This window comes from Hyposmocoma kahamanoa, unplaced genomic scaffold (assembly GCF_003589595.1).
Source record: "Hyposmocoma kahamanoa isolate Upper Pololo Valley unplaced genomic scaffold, ASM358959v1 92, whole genome shotgun sequence".
Taxonomy (NCBI): domain Eukaryota; kingdom Metazoa; phylum Arthropoda; class Insecta; order Lepidoptera; family Cosmopterigidae; genus Hyposmocoma; species Hyposmocoma kahamanoa.
In genome coordinates this window covers 13,939,516-13,951,720 of record NW_020654748.1, presented here as the reverse complement: position 1 = coordinate 13,951,720, position 12,205 = coordinate 13,939,516, and the positions used below count along the sequence as shown (strand labels likewise).

General features: G+C 33.4%; 1 protein-coding gene across 1 annotated transcript in view; it reads right to left on the bottom strand.

Moving 5' to 3' along the window:
* Window positions 1-5,117: 5,117 nt before the first annotated feature.
* LOC113236666 (traB domain-containing protein-like) overlaps window positions 5,118-12,205 on the bottom strand; it is a 19,545-nt gene continuing 12,457 nt past the window's right edge. The window contains exon 10 of the mRNA XM_026472826.1: window positions 5,118-7,553. The gene's annotated coding sequence lies outside the window, so the exon portion shown is untranslated. The remainder of the gene's footprint in view (window positions 7,554-12,205) is intronic.

Here is a 12,205-nt window from a genome sequence, read left to right as displayed (position 1 = left end):
GACTCTACTGATTCTGACAGGGTATTCATGATTAAAAAACGAGCAATGAGGATACTTGCCGAAGTAACACGAAGAGTCTCTTGTAGGGACTTATTTGTGCGACACAGGATAATGACAATGTATTCGTTGTATTTATATGGAATAATCACATTCATACGAAAAGACTTACACAATTTTAAAAGGCATGAAAGCCGTTATAACACTCGGTCCACAGGACGACTGAGGGTCGTGTCGCGACGGTTAGCATTCACTGAAAAAAATGCGCGCGTAATCGGCCCGACTTATTATGAGCACCTACCCGTTGACTTAAAAATTGAGCCTAATGTTTCATCACATTTGATCGTCGCCTGAAAGACTTTTTGTTGGATAATGCGTATTATTCCACTGAAGAATATAGGGACATGGTCTTGTAATATATGTTGTAATTTATAGATTATTAGGTACAAATATTATTTTACAGAAATGAATAAATAACATAAACTTAATTCATACAACCATTATATTGACATTATTATTATTATATTATTTAATATATTCCTACATTATTTCACATAACTACATTAACCATGTTAAAATTACGTAGTACAAAACTTGTACTGGATATTTGTATATAAAAGATTATACATATAAAAAAAAGTTACTTTCGAAAAAGTTCTTTTCATATTTATTTATTTATTTATTTTATCTTAGAGGATACAAATAGATAATGATTATTTCTTCGTATCTTTTTATTCTTCATCCGTTAACATATTTAATAACAAGAATTTGCGGGACTACTTTAGCCGCGTGTTTATGGCTTGACGAATTGAACAGCACTGTATCTTCACTATCCATAACCCTAGCGCGAAACAGGTCGGCGAGATTTCAATTCTCGCCCGCCTCCCCTCGTCTCGGCTCGCCGGTGGAAAAGCACTTTAATACAAAAACTACGAAAAGAATGTCCGAAGTTAACCTATATAGACGTGACATGTAACGAAATAAAAAAAACTAAAACATTTGATTTAAATTGTAACGCCATTGCAGAACTGCCTAATTTATTTATTTTTTTTTAATTTGCTTGCAACAATTCATGGTCCCAAAAACACCATATTCAGCTTCTACTGGAAAATTAACAAAATGCACCATATTTAGGTTCGACTGAAAATTACTTGAACACAAGAATAATGGAGCAGCCCTTATTGTAAATATTCATAAATTTTTATACATATTATAACGTCGAATTTTGTACAAATTCACTTAAAGAAATAATGAACATTTGGGCAGATACATACATACAAATATTACAAATGTGAGAATAAGCGTGTACTATAAGAAATGTACATTCCAACTAAACATAAATTCAAATATCCATAACTCCGCAAACCGATTTATAATAAAACCGTTACGCTTTCAAGTAATTTTGTTGCTTTTCACAAAGACAATTTTGTTTTTGTTTTGTAATAGTAATTACTCTTCTTTGTCGATTTGTTGTGTTGTGCTATAATTTTAGGTTTATAATGTTATAATATGATAGTTTTTAAGTTCATTCATGTGTGTCTGGGCGAACACAATAAAGTTTTCTTATTCTTAATATTCCTAAAAAAACATTTGACATTATGAAAATTCGAGCTAACGTTATTTCGGGCAAATGTATTTTCTGACTTCTGATGGTAATCCCACGCCGTAAAACGAGTACAACAATATTTTGTTAATTATCGCTAACATTTAATAAAAAATCATTTAAAACATAAGATCAAACTTGGCTCAAAAGTTGCACAATGATCAACTCATGAGAAACGCAAAAAACAAAGCAAAAACTTCTTAACAAATCATTAAAAAAGAAGAGAACTTAATGCGCTTAATAGGGACTAGTTTATAAAAGAAATCATTGTAAACAATACTATCATAAATGATCCTATCTATCTCTATAGCGAACGAATTTAATAATTATTTAATTAACTTAACAAATTCATATAAAAAAGTAACTAAAAACACGAACAAAAACATTTGGCAAATAGTATTTATTTACAGCCCGTGCAACCAAGGGAAATACAGAATATAGTAAGGTAATTGAGCAGTGTTGGGCAAAATTTAATTGTTCTGGTAATTAAAAACTGACAATTAATTAATTGTCAATTGCGAAACAGCAATTAACGATTGATCAATTGTTAGTTGCGACTCGCGTATATCTACAATTAACAATTAATCAATTTTCAATCTTTTCAATGTTTTTGATTAACAATTAAAACTGACAATTATGATAAATTTATAGGGCTAATGGGGCAGGGTTAGGGGCTGGGTTAGGGGGTCGGTCAGGGGGTCGATCAGGGGATCGGTTAGGGGGAGAGCTAAATGGGTGGGTTGGTTGGGTCAGGGGGTGCGTCGGGTCTGGGTTGGGGTGAGTTGGGGGGTGAGGGGTTAGGTCACTCACCCGCTCACCCACACCCTAACACACCCCCCAAACCCACCACCTAATCCATCCCCTAACCGACACTCAACCGACCCCCTAACCCATATTCATAATGACACTTATATTCGGTACTTTCGGTTTAAATTGTTAGTTTCAATTGTTTCTTAGAACAACTAAAAAAATTAATTGCAATTAAAATCACGTTTGCGACATATCGCAATTGATTTCATTGCAATTGATTTTAATTGCAATTGATTTCAATTGAATTGATTTTTTAATCTGGTTGAATTTCTGATTGAAATTTAATTGATTGACGCCCAACACTGATCGAGCAATACAATCTGAACAGGTACGATGACATATCTACCAAAGTTATAAAATATTGTGCTAATGAGCTAAGTGCGCCGCTTAAATATTTTGTTAATCTTTCGTTCGGAAATGGTACTTTTCTCGAAGTGCTTAAAATATCAATTGCTAAGCCTCTCCATAAAAAGGGCACGATAACCTTACTGACTGCTATGGCACTAAAAATAATAAATCGAAAAAATATTTCCTAAATTCTTATTTTTTTTATTTAATTGCGGTAACCATGCTTGATCCAAAGGCCATTGACTTGCAGTACACGTGCCACAGGTACCGGCAACCATTTGAACAATGACGTATGCGCAGAAAATATGCATTTTAGACCTATTTAGTGGTAGGGTACGGGTAAGGACGGGGGGAGTATCGTATTGAGCGCGTGATTGGTAGATCATCAGTCGACCTTGCGTATTGCGTCACGTTCCGCTGACACCGCGCATACGTTCTAGTTTCTCACGAAATGCAACATGGTTTGGTGTTTAAACAAGAGTTAGTGCAAAAAAAAACCGCTACCATGTTCACCAAACCCCGCATTACCATCAAGTGCGTTCTTATGGCACGATGGGAAACGTTTAGTTTATGCAGATTACGAGGGTCGAAGAATTGTGCGCAAAAATTGTCTCTGATTTCTTTCTGCTGTTTCTGTTGTGAAGAATGTACTAAGTTGAAACGAAACTTTGCATATATGTGGCTGGCTCTGGTACGAAGCCTGTCACCAGCTGTGTAGCTAGTTACTAGCACTACTCTCATATAACCTAAAGTTGGTAAGTACCAAATTTAAGTTACAAAAAATCTTTTTTCAGTCAACTTTTACTGACTTTTACTAACTAATGTAAATAATTAGTAAATTATAACAGTACTAGTACTTAAACATAATTTAAAAAATAGGCAAATAAGCGATCGAGAAAGATTACGTATCGCTCGGTGAAACGAGTGGCGGGGTCACTGTCCTCCGCGGTGAATACACTTGGGGACAATTTTACAAAATTTTACTAGATACAATTAGCCAGAATATTGGAACAGAATATATTTTTTAATAGTCATAACATTTTTAGATGATTTAGCATTATTTCTATTATTCATTTCTTAAATATGGCGAGAATGCAAATCAACACACTGTATAAAGATCGTATCGGAATCGTATCCTCCTCCTACCCAGGAGGAAGATACGATTGTACAGCAAAAATTGTGTAACAAAAAAGTGTATAGCTTGTTGTGCTGTTGATTGTACATACAAAACGAGATTAAATATTTTAGAACTAAAAGGGGAACTACATACTTAGGCGTCTAAGCATTTTAAATAATTCTTCAAAATAACAACACAGTTCGATTACTTATATTTATTAAATTCATGAAATATAATCACACTGAAAATCTCGACTCCCGAACCTTCGGAATTCCCATATTATTTTTAATTCTAATCTTAAATATTGAAACTGTTCTCTGAACACAAGTGACAATCAATTGATTTTATAAGCTTATTAAGCGATAATGAACGTAACAACGCCAAGTTTTTAATCCTATTCTTGGATATATTTAACATTGATTAAATAGTAGCAATTCTGAGCGCACTATTTCGAAACCTAATTTCAGAAATCTGAAGTAGAAAATCAAGAAAGAAGATGGCAATTATTATAAGTACAACGTTCACCTATAGTAACTAGTTCCTTCTATCAAGTAGCATCGACAGCGTTTCATACTTTCTATTCGAAATAGAAAGTAAAAATGCTAACTCCCACTTAAATTATGAATAACATTTCTTCTGAGATAAGATTTTTCGCACTTATAAAATATCTTTAAAGTACCTACTATTTATTGAAGGATGAAGATATGCAATGCAGTGAGAATAATAGTACAGCTAAAGGACAACCAACCACATAATCCCCATTACCGAGAAAAATACGTGATTTAAGCTAAACTAAATAGCATTTTACGTGCTATTTATTCATGACCGACGTTGCGCTTTAAACATAGAACATTTAGGTTTAGAAATGCACTTATTAGAATCGAAACCAACATAATATATTTACAATTACATTACACTTGATTGTAACTTACAGTAGTCCCTGGTAAAGAAGCACGACTGTGATAATTGTTTAGTTTTACCGTCTGCCAAGTTTTATACGCTACTGAAAATACTGGCGTTTAAGGCCTTGTTCAGAGCAGGAGCAAGAATTAAGCGGGAATCTTTGCTCTCTTTCGCACTCGTGCTACCTCATGCTACGCAGCACTTAGATTCGATGCCTTACTTTCTGAAACACGTATCTTACAAATAGTGATTATTCAGGTGATGGCAAAACTCTCTATTTATTTTAAATTTCTTATTAAGTGTCAATATGGATGCATTACTTTTAGAATAGGTAAAAGCCAGTGTGTGAATATGACGGAAATGTGATGTGAAATCAGCCTGCAAAATTTGTATATACAATCAATTTTCTGCATTTCAGTAACTTTGTGCTTTAAGTGTTTGAGAAAGTAAGGCGACGACGACGATATGATAATATGCAGCGCTAACCGCACGCTACACGAGGCCTACTGCTTGGAAGTTTGACATCAATAAATGGATGTATTTGTGTTACGCCGCAAAGTGGCATGAGTCTAAGACTCGTTTGTCTTTAACCGTAGTGTACGTCATACATACACGTAGGTTTACAATTCCATACCCATAACATAATCAAATTCACAATATTTTACATAAAGGGGCAGATTGTTATACTTAGTACACTGTGATATTTATTTGATTACAGATTGTAGCTAATATCAAAATCCCTCTGAGTATAGAAGGTTTTATTTATTAATCCCATCTGAAATTCGATCAAGACATTTGCTTCGATTGACGAAATTATTTTTACCTATGACAAGTGGATGGAAGGTATCGTTACAATTTCTTAATTTATCACAGTTCTTAAAAATTAACGGAACTAATATTTGATCCGTTCAACGTACCAAATAATTAATAATTCTATCATTAATGAAATAATTATAACTAGGTTAAGTCCAAGTCCTTAAAATACCTCGACTAATGTTGACTAAGGCACCGTCTGCTGAATGACAAGGGTGTCTGCTGGACGTGAAAAGAAATTCTTTATTTATAGAGCGTCGTAGCATGCTTACTTAACTGCTTGTGTTTCAATGAAGATAACCGTTGTATACGCCATAGATTTCATTTAAATGTTATGATATGATGTAATCTGTAGTGAGCAAGATACAAAAAATAAACCTGCGTTGGTGGACTTCTGTGGACATCGCCGCCAATCAGCAGACAACGTTAAAATTAGGGACACGCACACATACACAAAGTTTAGTGTTACCCAGTCTTAATTATAAAATGTACCTGAAATGCGAAATCAGCTTCGCTAGTCTTTCGTAATATTTAATTTTGATTACAATTATGGGCTGACAGAAAGGGGCAAAGTTATGCAAAAGAACAAGAACGGAAAGTGGTCAGAAATACACAAATATTTTTGCATATTTGACCCTTTTTGTCGACCTACGTACTTGTTCGACAGCGAATAAGATTTTAAAAGCTTACAAGAAGCTGACAAGAAGCTTTAGGCCCTGAAATGATAGCGACAAGTATGAACTTGTCAATATTCAAGTTAGAGAAAGAGGTAAATCCTTTGAAATTTCGCAAAATGGTAGACTTCCTAATCTCAATTGTCAGCATATAAATCGGATATCAGACTGCAGACTATAATTTACATTAATTAAGGGTAATTTTAATTAACTGTTATAAAACAAAAATATAATAATTAAGTAATCGATTTTTGTAATATTATGCATTGCAAGCAAACTTTAATTACTTTGTATCATTCTAATGGTTTGTGATAATTATATAAAGTGCGAAATGGTTTATGTCAATATGTTTCAAGCACACTTTTGGGCCATTGTTGTGAACTATGGCTAAAAATTTAGAAGAGATTCGATGTCGAGCGAAAGAACGCATATCGGTTAATACAGATATATTTACTTAGCGGAAACTAATTGAAGACTATAACAGTCTTTATAAATAGAGATCCTCTCTCTTTTGTGGAAGATAAAAAATGGCTTCGTCGTATGCCACGGAATAAAAGCAAACTTATTTCAGAGCCTATATTGGGGAAAAAAATATTTACTTCCTTATAAAGTAATAGAATAGTAACCTTAAAAAATAGGGTTTTTTATCCAACCACCTATTCGTTTTACTAAAACGCATTTGACAAGAACATAAAAAGTTTCATTTCTGCTATTAATGGATAATCTTTACGACTGATCTATAAAGAACAACACTGTTTATAAACTTGTCATAACCGTTGTAGTAATAGAAGTGTTATGCACAATACAAAAAGAAAGCCATAATCTGCCCGCAAACTATATTATGTACAGAGATAGTTCAAACTATGTATAAAAAAAACATAGATTTTTAGTTGCAACTACTATGAATTTCTAGAAACTAGAAAAAGTTCTATATTACAATTGCAGGCATTCCTAGTGTTAAAAATATACATGAAACTGAATTTCCTTGAATTAATTAATTAAATCTAAAACGTAAAGGTAAAAGTTCAAAACATCTTTGCACATTATAGTTTGCTAATAGGGGCAATAGTCAATAGCTACTCTGACATAGGTAGTTATGGTACCATAGTGAATTGAAAATGTTTGGTACGATACAAAATGCAAGAAACAAAAAGCGTGTGGGAAGAAAAATGTAAGAAGGGATTAAATTAAATTCATTCAATATGTCATTCACTCATTGCGAGGTCTATAAGTCTTCAATGCAAACATCTTCAGTGTCTTCAATTAATGTTCAAAAGGCATCCAAAATCTGCAACAGAAATATGCTTACAATAATATTTTCTAAAGCGAAAGTTTCGGAATAATTTTGTTTTAGGGAATTTAACGATTGCATTGCTAATTGCTTTCATAATTGATTTTCTCGTTTTTCACTTCTCTGCTAAATTAAGTTTACCTTCCAACTTTAGAAATAAGGATAATATTCAATTACGCAGATATTTATATTTGAATTGTCCCTTTGATCCACGTACGTAACTGTTTTTCATAACTAGTTACAAAAGAAGATTTTGAAGAAAGAGATTTCCTTCACTGTTTCGTAACCAGTTATTAAAGAGGAATATGCAATATATATTCAAAACTCCAGTTACGAAAACGGATGCAGATTTGTTCTTTCCATAACCAGTTACGAAAAAGGCTTACTTTTTTCTCTTTTTGTATCTAGAAAGTGGATGCTTATTTCCTTCTTTTCATAATTACTAAAATGCAAAAATCAAATAAAATTGTATAACTAGCAGGTTGTTGGAACGTGCTAGCATAAATCGTAGGTGTTTTATAGAAAACTTTATGTATATTACCATAAACGTTCCAACCAAATAGCGAGATGTTTTTCTTGGAAACCTTGTTGTAACTGCACTTAACTAATCGTTAACCACTAACAAAGTTAAATTTGAAGTGATGTTAATAAATTATACAGGGTTATTTGTAAAATACTAACAACCTCGCAGGACTATATTACTAACATCATAAACAACAACTTTTGTTCCATGACTTTTGATAATTCATCCGATTTTACGTTGGTACAAAAATAAAAGTGTTTAAATAGTACGGTGTAATCAGTGATAACTTTGTGCGGTAACAAAGAAAGCGCTGGCATAAATATCAGTCTGATGTAAAACGTAGAAGCACGGAGGCCGTTGTCGTTGGAAAGGATATGAACTTACTACCAAATCAGATGTAAAAGTGTCAGATAATACAAAAAAAAATTAAAAGTTTTTGGTAATGTCACAAAAGTGGTATCATGTTAGGAATATAGTCTTGCGATAGTCTACAATTAACCCTGTATAAGGACTTTAAGCCGTGCTATTATACAGCGTGTCCCAAAATTCAACGATAAGCGGGCGCTGGAGGGTGGACCTGCGCATAACTACTTGAGGAAAAATAAGAAAAAAAATCTATCTCATTTCTTTTTTCAATTACGATAAAAAAATTGTTATTCTTCGAAAATTTACTCCCTTAATGATATTTTGAATCACCACGACCATATTTTTTCAGATATTTCTGATGTTTTAATTTTAACGGCCACCTAAGTAGTACTGCTGTCTACCACAACTCTTAAAAACCCTAGAATGCCTGCAGTTTTACACAAAAATCCATCAAAATATTTTTTTTCCTTAAAATTTTGAAATATTTTTACCTTCAGTCGACTTTCACTCATCGTTTTGTAAAAAAAAAGTATGGACACCACTGCACTGTGATTCCCCCATAGGCCATAAATCAAAAAAAATCATTGGCTTATCCCGGTTAGATCAACTCACTAAGTTAGTAACTAGTTAACAAGCTTCCAAAAACTATAAATATCAATGTAATTAGGTCACGTTATCATTCACTTTTGTGCATCGGAAGTGAGCGCATCGCGAGACTAATTATCACCACGTGTGAGTCATCGAAACTTAATCACTTTGTTTTTGAGTGTCACTATTCCAAATCAAGTGTTTACGTGTTGTGAAAGCATGGAGATCCAAGAGCATGGTATGTACTTTTATTATCAATTTTTTTTAATTTTTTTTATGCATATTTTTTTTATATAATTTTTTTATTGAAGGCAGTTTTTTGGTGAAAATTTTTGGCATAACTTAATTTCCTTTAGACCTACAACTTTTGGCTGCGCTGAGCTGCACCTGAGGTATATGGTTTTTGAATAAGGAGTATGTCCTTATTAAGAGCTATAAGTTTCATTTGCATCTTGCTGCCTCTTCTTGGCTTAAAGGGGTGTCAAAGTATGCATGTCCATAGTATTGAATTTTTAATTTTTTTTTAAGTTCAGCTTTCATATTGTTTTAGGTACATTTTTCAAATGTTCTGTATCGAGGATGACAATTTTTGATATTTGGCACTCTAAAGTGGGTAATCCAAATGAAAAAATGCAACACGTCCTGAGCACTTTGACCGAAACATCATCCCTTTCTGACGACATCGAAAATATTGATTTAGAGACTTTAAGCCTTAAAATTAAGAATATTTGTAAACGAATTTCCCACTACTGGGCAAAGTCGAATCGTACTAGATCTAAATTCTTAGAAAAATATTCAGATTGGCTGCATGTCGTTGAAAATATTGATGTACAGCGAACTGAGTTACGTGTATCTCAGAGCTTTGACGAAGTTAAACCATCAACTTCTTCATCGCATGGCCGTCCGAGAATTAACTTTGACGACACCAGTAAACGTACAAAAAGGAGAAGATTGGCTAGTTTGTCTAACCAAGACCCTTCTCTTGTACAGTCATTGCTCAATGCGTCCGATAGCTTGTCTTGTCCTGAAATCGATTCTAGCGAAGTTTTATCGCTCATTGTTGAAGCTCAGTTAACTCGACATCAATATATATTAGTAAAGAAATTTATAGACAATAAGTTTTCAAAAACCATTTTCCCATCTTACCAAAGTGTCGTGGAATCTAAAAAACACTGTTATCCTTCAGATATTACTGTTACAGAATCATCCGCCGAAGTCGAACTTCAAAGTTTATTAGATCATACTGCCAATCGGATTCTCAAGTCTCAAAAAGATGTTTTGGATAGTGTACCTAATGAGTCTCTAGATAAGATATCTTTGATAGGGAAATGGGGTTTCGATGGCAGTACAGGGCATTCAGAATATAAACAGTGTTTTTCTGACTCCACTCTTGAAGACAGTAGCCTGTTTGTTACTTCGTATGTGCCACTTCAGCTTGTTTTGACAACAGATAACAAAGAAAATTCAGTAGTTTTGTGGAAAAATCCTCGTACTTCATCAACTCGATACTGTCGTCCTATACGCCTCCGATATTTGAAGGAATCGACTGCAGTGTCAGTTGAGGAAGAAGCTCATTTTAAAGATAAAATAAGGAACTTGCAGCCTACTGTTTTCAAGGAAGAAGATCGCGAATATCGCATTACTCATTGTTTGCAACTTACTATGGTAGATGGTAAAGTGTGTAATGCACTTAGTGGTGTTTCTTCATCAAAATGTTTTATTTGTAACGCCTTGCCCAGTGAAATGAACAAAATTGACGAATGTTTAAATAAGGAAGTCGATGAGAGTAAATATGAATTTGGTTTATCACCTCTTCACGCGTTAATACGTTTTTTTGAATATTTTGTTCATGTCGCGTACAAGTTAGATGTTAGGAAATGGCAAGCTAGGTCCGCTAATGACAAAATGCTTGTTGCTGCAAAAAAATCATATGTTCAGACTCAATTTAGAGAAAGATTAGGGCTTATAGTGGATCAGCCTAAAAGTGGCGGAAGCGGAACATCAAACGATGGTAATACAGCCAGGCGGTTTTTCTCGAATTCAGAAATTTCCGCTGAAATTACTGGGATCAAGAAGGATCTCCTAGATCGTTGCTGGATCATCCTTCAATGTTTAAATTCGGGATATAATATTAATAAGACGAACTTCGAAGAGTTCGCTTTAGAGACGGCTCGGCAGTTAGTTGCCGAGTATCCGTGGTATAACATGCCTGCTTCCGTTCACAAAGTTCTAATTCATGGTGCTAATGTTATAGATTACGGTTTGTTGTCAATCGGAGAGTTGTCTGAAGAAGCAGCTGAAGCGACTAACAAATACATCAAGTCTTTTAGAAAAAATCATACGCGTAAAATGAGTCGCATTGTGACCAACACAGATTTAGTAAATAGGCTGCTTCTTCATTCAGATCCCTTCATAACAGGTCTACGAAAGTTACCTGTTAAAAAAAAAGGTGTACTGTCAAAAGCTGTATTAGACTTGTTATGTATTTAAAGTTAATATTGTTGAGATTTAATGTATTTTGGTATAATTTGTGTTTTGTTTGTATTTTGTAAAATGAACTTTTTTATGTATTTTTATTGTTTTAATTTATTCATTTGTGGTTATTGTTAATACAAATAATCATTATTTACACAGTTTTACCATTAAAAGTCGCAGTATAAAATGTTTTAGATACATCGTCTAAAAACAAAATTACTGCGAGACATTTTTACACCTAAATATTGTCAAATATTTTTTAAAATGTATAATTTTATTAATTTACGTTTACCTAATCATATTTTAACGTAATAAAATAAAAAAAAAATAATAATTTCGGAGTTACGTATTTATGACCGCCTTAGTATGGAGCGTGAATCACCGTGCACTGCGGCAAGTTTTTTTAAAAATTGACGCAACTAACCAAGATTCCAAAATGGTATAATACTTTAATAAAACTAGGCGCCAAAAATATTGGTACCATTTCTAAGAAAGATTAAAATTCTTGATTATTGTTCTTGTTCATAATAATCACTTTTACTATGTGCCGAAAAAAGGTTATGTGTTGCAATTTCTTGGAATTTCAATGGCACGTGTGCATAGTCGATACAATTTAGAAATTAGAGAGAGAGAAAAATACCGAGAGATATACGTTAGAAAGAGATAGATAGATGTCCTTTGTTGAATAGCAATAACG